The sequence below is a fragment of the Nycticebus coucang genome, chromosome 18, assembly GCF_027406575.1.
Source record: "Nycticebus coucang isolate mNycCou1 chromosome 18, mNycCou1.pri, whole genome shotgun sequence".
Classification (NCBI taxonomy): Eukaryota; Metazoa; Chordata; class Mammalia; order Primates; family Lorisidae; genus Nycticebus; species Nycticebus coucang.
Window position 1 is genome coordinate 29,666,013 of NC_069797.1, and position 14,306 is coordinate 29,680,318.

The window sequence follows — 14,306 nt, forward strand, 5'->3', positions numbered from 1 at the left end:
TTCACCCAGGCTTCTGGAAGGGCGCAGCACCACCACCACCAGGCAGGCCCTTTCCCTCCATCAGAGGAGCCGCTGGCACTACTTAGGGACGACCTGCAAACCCCAGGTCTGTCTATCCTCCAGTCACCTCTCCCAGATGAAAAAAAGCACCATCATTTCCTGCTGATTTCAGGCTTGGCTTCTAAAACACCTCCTCCCCCCGCCTGCCACTCACGTACAGTCAGTTACCACCGCGTCCTGAGTGGAGAGGAGGGTTAAAAAAGGCAACAGCATCAGCTCTTGATTATTAACATTCACAGAGCACATAATAACAAATCATGACTTGGCTGTGGCTTTGGATCACTTCTGTGTTCCAGCCTTACTGTGCGAGTGTCAGACACAGGGAAATCAGGGTACTCAGACCAGATGAAGCCACCAGGATGCCTGCCGGCAGGGTGGACAATGAGGATGACACCCCAGCTACCCCATCCATTAACTCTTTCCTGGTCCTGGTTAACCTCAGAGTCCCCTCGAAGGCCAGGAGGCTGCGTCCCAATTTCTTGCCTCTTCTCCATCAGGACATGGGAAACAAAGAAGGTGTGGGCTGTCTCCATTGGGCTGAAGGTGTATGCAGTGTGGGTGACAGGAACATGGCGGCAGCAGCAATGGCTTTATTGCAGGGGGTGGACAGGGGTTATTCAATCAGAAGGTGAGAGCAGAGTTTTTAAAAACCAGCAATCCAATAATGTACAATCAAAAGCGGGAGCATGAGGCATGGTATTTGGTCTCAAGGAATTCATTCATTCAGTAGGCAGTTGTGGAGCCTATAGTGGGTCAGGAAGTACCAATAGCACAGCTCTGGGGGTGAGGACACTTATAGGTGCTGGCCTGAATGGACAGAGGATTAAGTCTTAACAAGACTGAAGAGGATTTGCACATAAAGGTGTGAGCAGACGGCAATTATGCACGTAAATGTGGAAGGGACAAAGAAGTTATCCCCAGGGTCAGCGCCTGTGGCTCAGTGGGTAGGGCGCCAGCCCCATATACCAAGGGTGGCGGGTTCAAACCCGGCCCCGGCCAAACAGCAAACAAAAAATAGCTGGGCATTGTGGCGGGTGCCTGTAGTCCCACCTACTGGGGAGGTTGAGACAAGAGAATTGCCTAAGCCCAGGAGTTGGAGGTTGTTGTGAGCTGTGACGCCACCGCACTCTACTAAGGGCACCAAAGTGAAACTCTGTCTAAAAAAAAAAAGTTATCCCCAGAGGGTGGGAGCTGGTTCATCTCAGATAAGAACCAGGTCATCAGCCCCAGAAGCCGGGTGAGTCCCTTATGTGCTTGTGTTAATGTCCCACCATGCCACCATGGCCACCAGCCTGTGACTGCCTGGGGTTCTTCTCTTCCCAGGGATGGCTGGGGGTGGGCAGAGAGGGAAGAGCCTGAAGGGCCTGAGGATGGGACATTCAACATTATGTTCACTTTTTTTTTTTTTTTGAGACAGAGTCTCACTCTGTTGCCCTGGATAGAGTGCCATGGCGTCATAGCTCACAGTAACCTCAACTCTTCAGCAATCTTCCTGCCTCAGTTTTTCTATTTTTAGTAGAGACGGGGGTCTTGTTTTTGCTCAAGCAATCCACCTGAGCTCAAGCAATCCACCTGCCTCGGCCTCCCAGAGTGCTAGGATTATAGGTTGAGCTACTGTGCCCAGCCCTATGTTCGCTTTTTTTCAAACACAAAATATTATTTTAAAATTTCAAATAGCACAAAAAAAGAATGTGGAAAGGTTCCACATTTATCGAAAGGGAGCCTGTATTTCAAAATGTTGATCAACGCTGCTCTAAAGCCCTAAAATTGAGGGGAAAGGAGCCCAGACAGGGGGGCTCCAGAATCATCCCCTTCAAAAATCAAAGGGATCAAGCCTGGGTCTTGAGGAGCCTCATGTGGGGACAGATGAGTGAGGATGACAAATCAATGTGCACTAACACTTGCCTCTCTCCTGAGGACAGCTCTATCGGGGTTGTTGGACATGACCCTACCCAAATCCCCCAGACCTGGTATGTACCGTAGGGCTTGGCCTATCGCTGACCTGCCCTGCAAAGGGTGACCAGCATCAGCTGGTCTAAACTCACTCTGCTCCACCTCTGCCTGACTCCAACAAATCCTTCTGGGACTAGAATCCTGGTACCCTCATCAGTTCCTCCTATCCCCAAAGGCAGAAACCCGCTGCTTCTGTGTCCCACCCACCAGCCTGGGCTGAGCTAGGCACGCCCTACAGCCTCCCACTGCAGGTCCATGTGACTTCACCCAAATCCCTGGGGGACTGACTCCAGGTCATCCTCTCCCAGAAACACCACTGGTCACAGGCAGCCAGCAGCTCTCCAGCTCTCTGACTCCTCTTCTTTGCCTTCTGGAATAGCTTCCAAACAGGGAGGGAGCGAGGGCAGGGAAAGGCGAAACCGGCTCACATCAATCCTGCTCCCTGCTGCGTGGTTACTTAGAGTTACAACTCATAATAATGATAATAGCCACCATTTATTGGACACTTATTCCATGCCCAGCACCATGCTTAGCGCTCAGCACATATCATCATTATCGCATTTAATCTCGTTGACTTTCACAACAGCCCTGCGAGCAAGGCTTTCTGATCTGAACACCATGCCCAAGGAAGCCCCTGAGATGTTGGGGTGCTGGGCCAAGCTGTCATTATGAGGAGGTGGGAGGGCTGGGATTGAAACCCAGGTCTGTAGTAACAAATGCAAAAGCTTACACGATGCATGCTTTGTGCTGGACCCGGCATGAGTGCTTCCCACAGATCATGCATTTAACAAGGAGGGAACTGAGGCACAGACAGCCTGGGTCATTTGTCCACACAAGGTTAGTAAGTAGAGGGCTGGCCTGGGATCTCACTCCCAATCTGGACACTCATCCATGCTCTCTGTGACCCCCAAACTTGTTGAAAAGGATGCTTATTTGGCTCAGAAAATGAATGTCTCTGGTTCTGAGGCTGCCAGGGAGGAAGCAAGTGGACAGAGCCGTCCTTATAGACAGTGGGGGTGGGGGGAAGGGAGGTCAGGCCCTCTGAAGCCAGACAGCAGCCCAATTTACAGATAGACATTGGCCATGCCAGGAGCATGGACACGGAAAGGAAAGCTCCAGACACCAGGTCTGGCCTCCCCTAGCCCTGGCTGCATAACCAACCTCTGCTTTCCAGAAGCCTTGGGCAGGGAGGCTGGATGACTGACAATTCCTCACAGAGAAGTGAAGCGCCTGCTGCCTGGTAGTCACTTGGCCCAGGCTCTGGTTTTCACTCCTGCATATGCATCTTGAAAATGCCCTGTCTATCTGCAGCTCCTGAGCCAATGGACAATGGTAGATAGTGTCTGGATTGAATTGGGGGACACCCCACTGGAGAGTCTGCTGTAGCACGGACTGGGAGTTGGTGGGGAGAGACAGAAGTCACAGAAGTGTGATGTACTGAGGGACTGTGAGAAAAGGGAAAAGTAATTTGGTTGGCTTTTTCCTATAGTTTTAGGGCCTGACCCCAAAGATACTTAAGGTCATAGCCCTGTGGTTTTGGAAGGCTTAAAATCTCCATGGGAGGATAAGGCAGGAGTTGAATTTGGTGGACAAATGTTAGCCACAGGTCAGGGCCAATGACATCAAGGGCATTGGGCAAACACTTCTCTTTTTTTTTTTTTTGTAGAGACAGAGCTCACACAGCTCACAGCAACCTCCAACTCTTGGGCTTAAGCGATTCTCTTGCCTCAGCCTCCCGAGTAGCTGGGACTACAGGCGCCCGCCACAACGCCCAGCTATTTTTTGGTTGCAGTTCAGCCGGGGCCGGGTTTGAACCCACCACCCTCGGTATATGGGGCCGGCGCCTTACTGACTGAGCCACAGGCGCCTCCGCAGAAAAAGGGCTTTTGTGCAAATGATGAATTCAGTCACTCTTCCAGCCAATCTGTCCTTTAGTCTTAGTAGAGGCCCCTTTTCTAGAACATTCCCAGATGCCTATGGAATTCCAGATCCTAGCTGGGCATAGGAGGTGAGGGAAACAAGAAAGAAAGGACTTCAGAGTCAATTGAGGCCACCAGCCCAACCAACAGGACGGATGGAGGCTGCGTGAACAGAGGGGCTGGGGTGGACAATGATACTGGGAGGTCCGTGGACAGCGTGGAAGAGCTAGGCCAGTGGTTCTTTTTTTTTTTTTTTTTTTTTGTAGAGACAGAGTCTCACTTTATAGCCCTCGGTAGAGTGCCGTGGCGTCACACAGCTCACAGCAACCTCCAGCTCCTGGGCTTATGTGATTCTCTTGCCTCAGCCTCCCAAGCAGCTGGGACTACAGGCGCCCGCCACAACGCCCGGCTATTTTTTTGTTGTTGCAGTTTTGGCCGGGGCTGGGTTTGAACCCACCACCCTCGGCATATGGGGCCGGCGCCCTACTCACTGAGCCACAGGCGCCACCCTAGGCCAGTGGTTCTCAACCTTCCTAATGCTGCAACCCTTTAATACAGTTCCTGTGGGTCACGACCCATAGGTTGAGAACCACTGAGCTAGGCAGTGACAGTGGATCACAGGACGAGAGCTTGGGAGAAGGGTCAGGATGACAGAATCTGAAGAGGGAGGGACAGCACACAGGTTTGGCTGGACCTTCAGGACTCAAGGGGATGGAAGGGCCCCTTGTAGGTCAGTAGACCTGTGGATACTGAGGTGGCCAAAGGCAGACTGGAGGCAAGTCCTCACTCATTGGAGGCAGGCAGGCGTCACTCGGGGCAGAGAGCTGGGCAGCAGTTGGGTGGCAGGCAGAGGAGCAGTTCAGCTCCGCTTTCTAGAAGTCTGGGGGAGGCATGCATAGAGCTGGGGCAGGAGGGGCCAAGGAGTTGGGCTGAAGAAGACTCAGAGATGGAGCTGGTGGAATGTGAGCATTGGGGGAAGAAGGGGAAGAGGGGCCGTGCTTGGGCCAGGACTGGGGGGAGGTGGAAGGGATCCAGAGCACAAGCAGGGACCCAGCTGAGTGCCAAATGACCAGCTGTCCAACAAATCTGAGAACAGAATGAGGGGTAGAGGCTGGGGGTGATAGCCCACATCCCCCAGCTCTGCCCCCACCAACGCACCGTGGGCATTTGTGCCCTTCCATAGCCTCACCTATCCCAGGGTAGAGCCCTGGCTTCCCTGACTTGCCAAAGGTCAGTCTTCGGGAAAATACCCCTGCCCTTCTCTGTGCTCTCTCCCAGGCCTGGGACACAGTAAATATCCTCCCGGCCAGGAAATACCTGTGTTTGGAATTGATTTTTTCATTTGAAAAATACAACAGACTAAACACTCTGGACTTCTTAACATTCTAAGGAAACAACAGTAACAGCCACCCAGGGGACCACAGTGATGTGCAGGGACAGAGCCCCAAAGGGAGCGATGGCAGGTCAGGGCCAGGGAGAATTGGGTCCACCCCTTGGGCCTTGGAACTCCCAGCTGGGCATTTCATTCATGCTGCTAAAGTCAGCAGGCTGCAGCCAGGAAACGATTGAGGGCCCTGGATACCGTGTGGAGGCATTTTAGATTTTTCTGTTGTAGGCAGTAGGGAGCCACTAAAGACCTCAGGGAGAGGGAGAGAACTACATGATTGGAGCTGCGTTTGAGCAAGGTGAATAAACAGAAGAGCACATTGTGGGCTGGAAAGCAAACAGGACTCCACCATAGTCGGGGCCTGGAGATGGCACAGCACCCCCTCCCCTGGCCTAGCAACCCGGGTGCACAGGGGGCCCGGCAGAGCCTCTCTCCCTACAGGGCCCAAACTACACTCCTGTCTGAGGCGGAACACAGATCCCGGAATGCCTGGTGGGTCATCACCCCTCTCGGCCTCAGTTTCTCCATCTGTAACCTGGGAGAACCCTCCTTTCTGTGGAAGACAGGATGACAAGGGTAAGGGAAGAGTTCAGAAGGGAGAAGGCTAAAGACCTCCCCTCCTCCAAGAAATCTCTGAAGATAAAGGCCTCATTCTCAGTTTTGAGGCCAGAGCTGAAGGGAGACTTGGGGAGACAAAGTGGCACCACTTCTCCCCACAGATCCCCCATCAGCAGGAGAGCTGCCCTGGTACCTTCCTGAAAGGGAATAGCACAGGCTAAATCCACCCCAAGTTAGGGTCAGTGGATAGCAAACAGCTGTAGAGAAATGTCGGGGCAGGAAGCACAGGGCCGATCTGGGAGCGGTGAAGAACTGCAGGCCTCCCAGAGCGTGGCAGCTTGCAGCCAGCGAGGTGTGCAGCCGGGCCCCGCTGGACTGGAAATGTCATTATCTGTTATTTACCACAACAGAGGACAAGAGGCTGCACAAAATTACCGCTCCTGGTAACGGCTGCTAAACAGATTTGCCAAAGACACTTCCTGCTGCCAGCATGCTCTGCTGACCAGACCCGGGGAAAATAGCTGCTGGGCTCAGGTGGCAGGGGCCCGAGGGGGACAAGTCACTGCAAGGCAGCCTGGACAAGTCACAGAGCCTTGACCATGTCCCTGACATTACCTTTGAGCCGACAGAAGCTCTCAGCCACCCAGTAAAGGGGTTTGCTTTGCAAAGCCTCTGGCCCACATACTCCTCCACATGTCCAGCTACTATCCAGCCACCTAGGTAAGGCAAGGCCCAGGCCCACCCTGCAGGGGGTACTTCCTCAGGGGGCCAGGCTGAGCACCATCCCTACTCTGGATGCTCTGCTCTAGGGGCTATGATCCCTTCCCTGTGTTGGGTACACTTAGCCATCAGCCTTGGCACCCATTTGCAAGCAGGGGCCAGATAACATCTTCCTTTGTGAGTCGCCTGCACATCTTTAACTCTCTGTACTTCCCGAAAGGAAGACAGGCAAAGTTCTGAACCAAGTTGACAGAGTAGCAAGGTCCTGACTATGCCACCAGAGTAGCAAGGTCCTGACTATGCCACCAGGAGTGAATCATCACTCTGAGCCTCAGTTTCTCCACCTAAAAAATGGGTATAAACACTGCATTTGGTTTACCTATCTCCTGGGGGCATATGACACTACAGAAATATCAGAGGCACAGGGGCCTCTCAGAAGCACACACCAGCCCCCACAGTGGCTTCCTCCAGCGGGGGATACAGCTGGAGCCAAAGCTTTAAAACTATAACAAATTGAGCTGTGTCCCAGAGGCACAGAGAGACGAGCTGTAGCTCCAGCTGCTGCCATCGCTCCCCCATCTAAGGACAGTTATGCTGCAAGAGCAGGGCCAGGCCTGAGCATCACAGCAGGAAAGAGCAGGAAGAGCCAGAGAGATTCTCTCATCCAACTCTTTCCTTTTATAGGGCCCAGACAGAGGAAAGAATTTTTTTTTTTTTTTGTAGAGACAGTCTCACTTTGTCACCTTCAGTAGAGTGCCGTGGCATCGCAGCTCACAGCAACCTCCAACTCCCGGGCTTAGGCAATTCTCTTGCCTCAGCCTCCCCAGTAGCTGGGACCACAGGCATCCGCCACAATGCCTGGCTATTTTTTGTTGCAGTTTGGCGGGGGCTGGGCCTGAACCCACCACCCTTGGTATATGGGGCCGGTGCCCTATTTACTGAGCCACAGGCGCCACCCCAGAGGAAAGGATTTTTATCTGAGGTCACTCAGGGAGCTCAAAGCACTGGGCTAGGCCTCCTGACTCTTGGCAGGTGTGGGCGCAGCAGGGCAGGTGCAGCTGAGGCTTGTTCGGATATATGAATTTAGGCGACTGCCCCCACACCACAAGGATCAAGGTGCCTTCTGGGAAATCACCTTGAACCATGTCCTCAACTGGATTTCATACCCAGGTGGGTATGTGTGTGAGTGTGTGTATGTGTTTGTGTGTGTGGCGGGAGGGCTGAGCCAAGGAAGGCAGCAGAAGCGGGACTGTGGAGAGAGCAGTGGCCATTAGGAGGGAGCCGGGCCTGGGGCTCGGCAGGAAGCAGGATGGGGGTGTCTGCAGGCCTGAGGGTGTGCAGGTCTCCCTGTGGCTTTTACTCATAGGCACCCAGCAGGGCGCATGAGCCTCCTGGAAAAGAGGAGGTGAAGCGTGAAAAATTGCTTTATACTACAAATCTCCTAAAACTGGGATTAGATTGATATATATAGACCCAGAAAGATGTCCCTGACATGTTATTATGTGAAAAGAAAAGATGAGAAAAGGAAATTACAGAATAAGAAGCACATATTAGGTGGCTCGTGCCTGTAATCCCCAGCACTCTGGGAGGCTGAGGTGGGCAGATCGCCTGACCTCAAGAAGTCGAGACCAGCCTGAGCTAGAGCGAGACTCTGCCTCTAAAAACAGCCAAGTGTTGTGGTGGGCACCTGTAATCCCAGCTACTTGGGAGGCTAAGGCAAGAGAATCAATTGCTTGAGCCCAGGAGTTTAAGGTTGCTGTGAGTTGTGATGCCACTACACTCTGCCAGGGGTGACAAAGTGAGACTCCGCCTCAAAAAAAAAAAAAAAAAAGAAGCATATATTATGATCCCATTAAGAAAAAAATTGATTTATATATATATATATATATGAACATTTGTATGGTATAGACCGAGAAAGACGTAGAAGGACAAATATGCAGACTGCCAAGGTCAGTGGCAGGAGGGTTCATACTTGACACACATCTACATTGTTTGATTTCACTTTAGGGTTGGATTATCTTTAATATGTAAAGGCCATGAAGCATCTAAGTTAGAAAATAAACTCAGCCGTTCTCTACAGGCTTCTGAATGGAGATAAAATCTGGGGTTTATAAAGTTAGGAATTAATGCCTTAGATATGAATTAGATCACCCGGAAGTTATCAGAGAAAGAAATGGGGAGGGAAAGAGGAAAGGAAAGAAAGAAGCTATATTATTTGACTTTTTATAATGATCGAGCATTTGTCAGGTACTGTTTCTAAGAGCCTGCTGCATGTTTCCCGCATCCCAGTCCTCACAACCCCCTTTGAGGTAGGTAGTGTTATTATTCCCAATTTCCAGGTAAGACAATTGAGGCAAAAGAAAGGAACCAGTCTGAGCCAGAAGAACCCAGGGAGCTGGAATGCAGTGCCCTAAACTTCTATGCAATAATGAAAATTATTTTTAAAATTCCAGGGAAAGAAAAGAAGACAAAGAGACACCATCTCATTAAATTCTGTCATCCATTGGATCGCCCCCCCATCTCACCTGCACCTCCTCCCCATCCATGACCTAACCCAGAGGGAAGGAAGTCTCCCACTTCCCACTTCTGAGCAGCTTGGTGGAGCACTTCTTTGACAAAAGACAGAAAGTAAACACATTAGGTTTCCTGTCTAACAGTGTAACACCAAAGCAGCACAGACAATGTGGAAATGAATACCTGGCTGTGGTCCAATAGATCTTTATGGATGCTGAAATTTGAATTCATAATTTTCACATGCCATGAGATATTATTTATTTATTTATTTATTTTTTATGTAGAGACAGAGTCTCACTTTGCCGCCCTCGGTAGAGTGCCATGACGTCACACAGCTCACAGCAACCTCCAGCTTTTGGGCTTATGTGATTCTCTTGCCTCAGCCTCCTGAACAGCTGGGACTACAGGCGCCCGCCACAACACCCGGCTATTTTTTGGTTGCAGTTTGGCCGAGGCCAGGTTTGAACCCACTACCCTGGGTATATGGGGCCGGCGCCCTACTCACTGAGCCACAGGCACCACCCAAGATATTATTCTTTTGAGTTTTCCCCCAACCATTTATAAACAAGAAAACCATTGTAGCTTAAGGGTTATGAAAAACAAGTGCTGACCCCTGATTTAGCATTACCCAGCTCCTTTGTCACTGGGTAGGAGAGGAACAGGGTCATCAGGGAGACTGGAGTGGGCTCCAAGGGTCTGCACCACCAGGTACACAGCCTGGAAGGTGGAGAAGTTGTCAAATGTTGGAAACACAATTAAAGCCTGGAGTCCAGGCACTGGCACAGGTAGGCTCGGGGTAAAGTCAAGATGCAGCATAAAAGCCCAAAGATCTTGGTGGCTGAACTCAGAGTAGCCTATGCCCCGCCATGCTGAAGATGGCCCCACTAGGGCCAATCCAGGAGGTAGGATGGCACCAGCTTCCAAGCTGAGGAGCCAGGTGGGGAATGCTACTCCTCCCTGGAGGCCCAGCTCACACAACCCTCCTCTGCCCCCACTGGGCAGCTTCTTGAGATTACAGAATTGCTCCTTCTCAACACAACTCCTCACACACAGGGGTGACCTGACCACAAATAGCAGGTGCCTAGAGATGGTCCTAGCTCTCTTATCCTAGCTCTGACACCCCCAACAGTAAGACACCAGGTGGTGTCACAGAAATGTCTCCGGACAGGCCATTCAGACAGGTTCAAGGGGAGAAGACAGCTGCCCCTACCCCACCCTCCCACCATGCCCTTTCCTCAACCTGGCTCATTGTCCTCGCCCAAACCACTTCGGCCACCCCCCATGCCATCTGCCTCTGAGCTGCTGACCTCCCCGGCCCTGTTCTGGCACCCAGCCTACAGGTTACGTGGTGCACATGGCTTCCTAGACCCCCAGCCCACTTGTACCAATGTGCCCCTCGAGCCTACCTGTCCCAGCCCAGCCCTCCATGGGAGGCCCGAGCACAAGTCCAGTCTGTGGGCAAGGCTGAAGAGACCTCACCACAGGTCCACCGTGACCTGGTAGGGGATGAAACTTCCACCTAACCTCTGTTCCCTCACCTCCAAAGTGCCAATGACAACCTCCCAGGGTGGCTTTAACAATCAGCTGGGCAGGGGCCTGGCTCACAAGCTTGGTCTGGCCCGTTGCTGGCAGCTTTTGCCTTTTGAGTCTCCACTTCGGTTGTTCCGGCCTCCATCCTGGCCCTTGCCATGGCTAACTGGATAATTCAGTTCCCCACATGCTCTCTCTAACCACTACATATTCCTTCTCCCAAATCTGCATCTGGACTTAACCTCCCCAAAGACCCATGTGACTGTCATTCCTCCCTGCTTAGCACCCTTTAACAGCTCTGCTGCCACAGAACAAAGCACAAACTCCTCCACCCAGCACACACAGCCTCCTGATCCTGCCCTCACCCCCCTTCTTCCTCCCTCCTCCATAGACCCAGACCACCAGCCACGCCACACACCCACCAGTCCCCCCACTTCCTCGGCACCCTGCCTCTCCAGGGCCATGCCTCCTCCTGAAATATCCCCCAGCCTGTATGCCCACCCTCCAGGCCCGGCTCCAGCACCCTGCAGTGCGGAGGCCTACCCCCTCTCTCTGGATGCTGGCAGGCTCACCCACAGCAGATCTGCCCCACGGTCACCCCGCCTCTGCCTCTGCAGCACTTCTCAGGCCGCACTACCCTAACTGCTAACTAGGAGCTCTTGGGGGTTCAGGGCCAGCACCTCCACCTCCTCATCCTTGAGGCCTAGCACAAAGTGGGGATAGGAATTGACCCCACAGGACAGATAATGAAGGTGGGTGCCAGAACAGGGCAGGGGAGGTCCAAGCTCTGGACCTTGCTGCTGGGGCCATGTGGTTCCCCAGCCATCCTGGGTCTCTATAGGCTGAGCTGCCTTTGTCCTGAAGACCCCAAGCTGAAACTTGGTGGCACGCCAGGAACAAGCCAGGGTGAATAGAATGGGCTCTGAACTGCACCAAGTGGCAATTCTTTTTCTTTATGTGGGAGAAGAAAAGCCATAGTGCGGGCCCCAGAAGAGCAAGAAAAAAGTGCGCCTTAATGGAGATGTTCTGCTTCTCAGGTTCCTGAGCAAGGTGGATGCTCCAAGATGTTGCCTGGTGTCTGGTCTCATCCTCTGATCCCTGCAACAGGAGCCAAGTCAGTTCCTGCCAAACAGCCTCAGAGAAGCAAGAGCAGCCAGAAAAGGCCCCTCGAGGCAGATGAATTAAGTGACTTTTTCTGGGAATTTAGGAAACATCAGTAGCTGAATGAAAAAAGATCCATCTTCATAACGAGACACAAACACAAGTCTTCTACAAATGAATTAGGTGGAAGGAGAAAAGACACAGTGAGGCCAAGGTGGAGGTGACTCAGATGAAGGCTCAAGGAGGCTGCCTCTTCTAGGCTCAAGGAGGCTGCCTCTTCTAGGCTCTTATGGTGATAGGTGCTGAGGGTTAGGTTTAGAAAGGGAGCAGGAGACTGGGGCCATGAAGGACTTTCAACACACGCTCATCTGGGAGGGAGAGCCTGCAAAAAAGCTGATTCTTCCTAACCTTTCAGCACTGTTGGTGGGAGCATAACATGGTAGAGCTGCTATGGAAAACCATCATGGCAGCTCCTCAAAAAAGTAAGCATAGAATTATTGGATGATCCAGCAATTCTTCTGCTGGCTGAATACCCAATAGAATGGGTAACAGGACCTCAAAGAGATATCTGCACACCCAGTACACTGCAGCATTATTCGCAATGGCTAAAACGTGGCAGTAATCCCAATGTCCATCACAGAAGATTGGACAAAGAAAATGAGGAACTCACACAATGAAATATTATTCGGCATTAAAAAGGAAGGAAATTCTGACATGTGCTACAACACGGATGAACTTTAAAAACATACGTTAAAGGTCTCACGGGAGCGCGGCTGGCAGAGGGGTGCTGGGGCGGCTCTGGTTGGGGAAAAGGAGTTGCATGTGTCACCTCAGCTGGCGATAGCGGCGGGAGTGGAGGCGGCAGGCCTGTGCAATCGCCTGGGTTTGGGAAATGGCTGCTGACATTTCTGAATCCAGTGGGGCTGATTGCAAAGGAGACCCAAGGAGCAGTGCCAAGTTAGACGCCGATACCCACTTCGAGTCCTTTACTGTGAAGTCTGTTCATTACCAACAGAGCACTGTGAATACATGCCTGAAGTTGCTAAACGTAGACAATGGTTAGAGAAGAATTTTCCAAATGAGTTTGCAAAACTTACTGTAGAAAATTCCCCCAAACAAGAAGCTGGAATTAGTCAGGGTCAAGGAACAGCAGGAAAAAAAGAAGAGAAGAAAAAACAAAAGAGAGGTGGAAGGGGGCAAATAAAACAAAAAAGACTGTACCACAGAAGGTTACTATAGCCAAAATTCCCAAAGCAAAGAAGAAATATGTAACAAGAGTATGTGGCCTTGCAACTTTTGAAATTGATCTTAAAGAAGCACAAAGATTTTTTGCTCAAAAGTTCTCCTGTGGTGCCTCTGTAACAGGGGAGGATGAAATTATCATTCAGGGAGACTTTACAAATGACATAATTGATGTCATTCAGGAAAAATGGCCAGAGGTAGATGATGACAGTATTGAAGATCTTGGAGAAGTAAAGAAGTGAAAATGTGTCTGTATTTAATGACCTGAACTGAAAGTTGATATGGCCAAAAGGGGAGCGGCCTTTAAAAAATATATACATATACATATATATATATATTTATTTATTTATCCTACAGTAAAACTGTAGACTACCCTCATCCTTGGCATTTTCACTGTTCTGTACAAGGCTGCTTGTTTTTTTATTGCCAAAGTCTAATAAAGAGGGGAGACTGTCAAAAAAAAAAAATTCGTTAAAGGGATCTGGGTAATCTACAGCTTCTGGTTCAGGAGGTCTGTGGGTGCCTGAGTTATCCATTTCCAATGAACATCCAGTGATGTCCACGCTGCTAGTCCTCAGCCCACACTTTGAGGAGCAGGGAACTCTCTCCCAGCCCTGAAGCCCCCACCTCCATGAGGAGCTCTCTGGAATCTGTGTGGGTCAGTACTCCCAAAGCTTCCTGGGCCAGAAGCAAAATACTTTTCAGAAACCAGCTATGTAGGCAGCGCTGCCATTGGCAGGCCAGAAATCACCTTTGTCTCTAAGAGGCACCCATGGGGCTCAAGTGCTGGGTGCTGGGGACAAAACAGTGATGGAGAGGGCAGGGCTCTGCAGAGAAGAGGGGGTGACAAGAGTGTCCTACCTACTCCTCCCTCGACTCAGTGGCCTCAAGTCCTAGACACTGAATAGGGAGGGAAACTGAGGCTTTAGGAAAACAGCACAGCCCCCACCCAGCCCAGAGTTACTGCCAGCTGCCCTGCTAGACATCTGGGCAGACCCTCAGCAGGACACGTACCTCCTCTTCAAGGCAAAGTGGCCTTGAGCCAGGTGGACAGGAAGGGTCAGGTTTTGGCCCAGCCACTTCCCTCCTGCTGGGCTGGGGCAATGACTAAACCCACTTGAGCTGGATGTCCCCAAGGGATGAGCAAAGAGCACAGGGCTTCTTTGGACTCAGTACACGTGACTGAGATCACCATTTCACAGGCAGGCTCCCCTGCGTCCACTCATGGGACACATCTCGCTAAAACCAGAACAAAATGTGATTGTTTCCCTTGAACGGCAACAATGCCATCCTGGGCTCAGGCAGGTTCTCTAGCAGCCCTG

At 51.4% G+C, this 14,306-nt stretch overlaps 1 protein-coding gene and 1 pseudogene across 8 annotated transcripts in view; one reads left to right on the top strand and one right to left on the bottom strand.

Annotated features, from left to right (window-relative positions):
* Nucleotides 1-14,306, bottom strand: part of RPH3AL (rabphilin 3A like (without C2 domains)) — a 158,448-nt gene that overhangs the window by 72,235 nt on the left and 71,907 nt on the right. The gene's annotated exons all lie outside the window — the stretch shown is intronic.
* LOC128569590 (density-regulated protein-like) lies at nt 12,620-13,226 on the top strand (annotated as a pseudogene).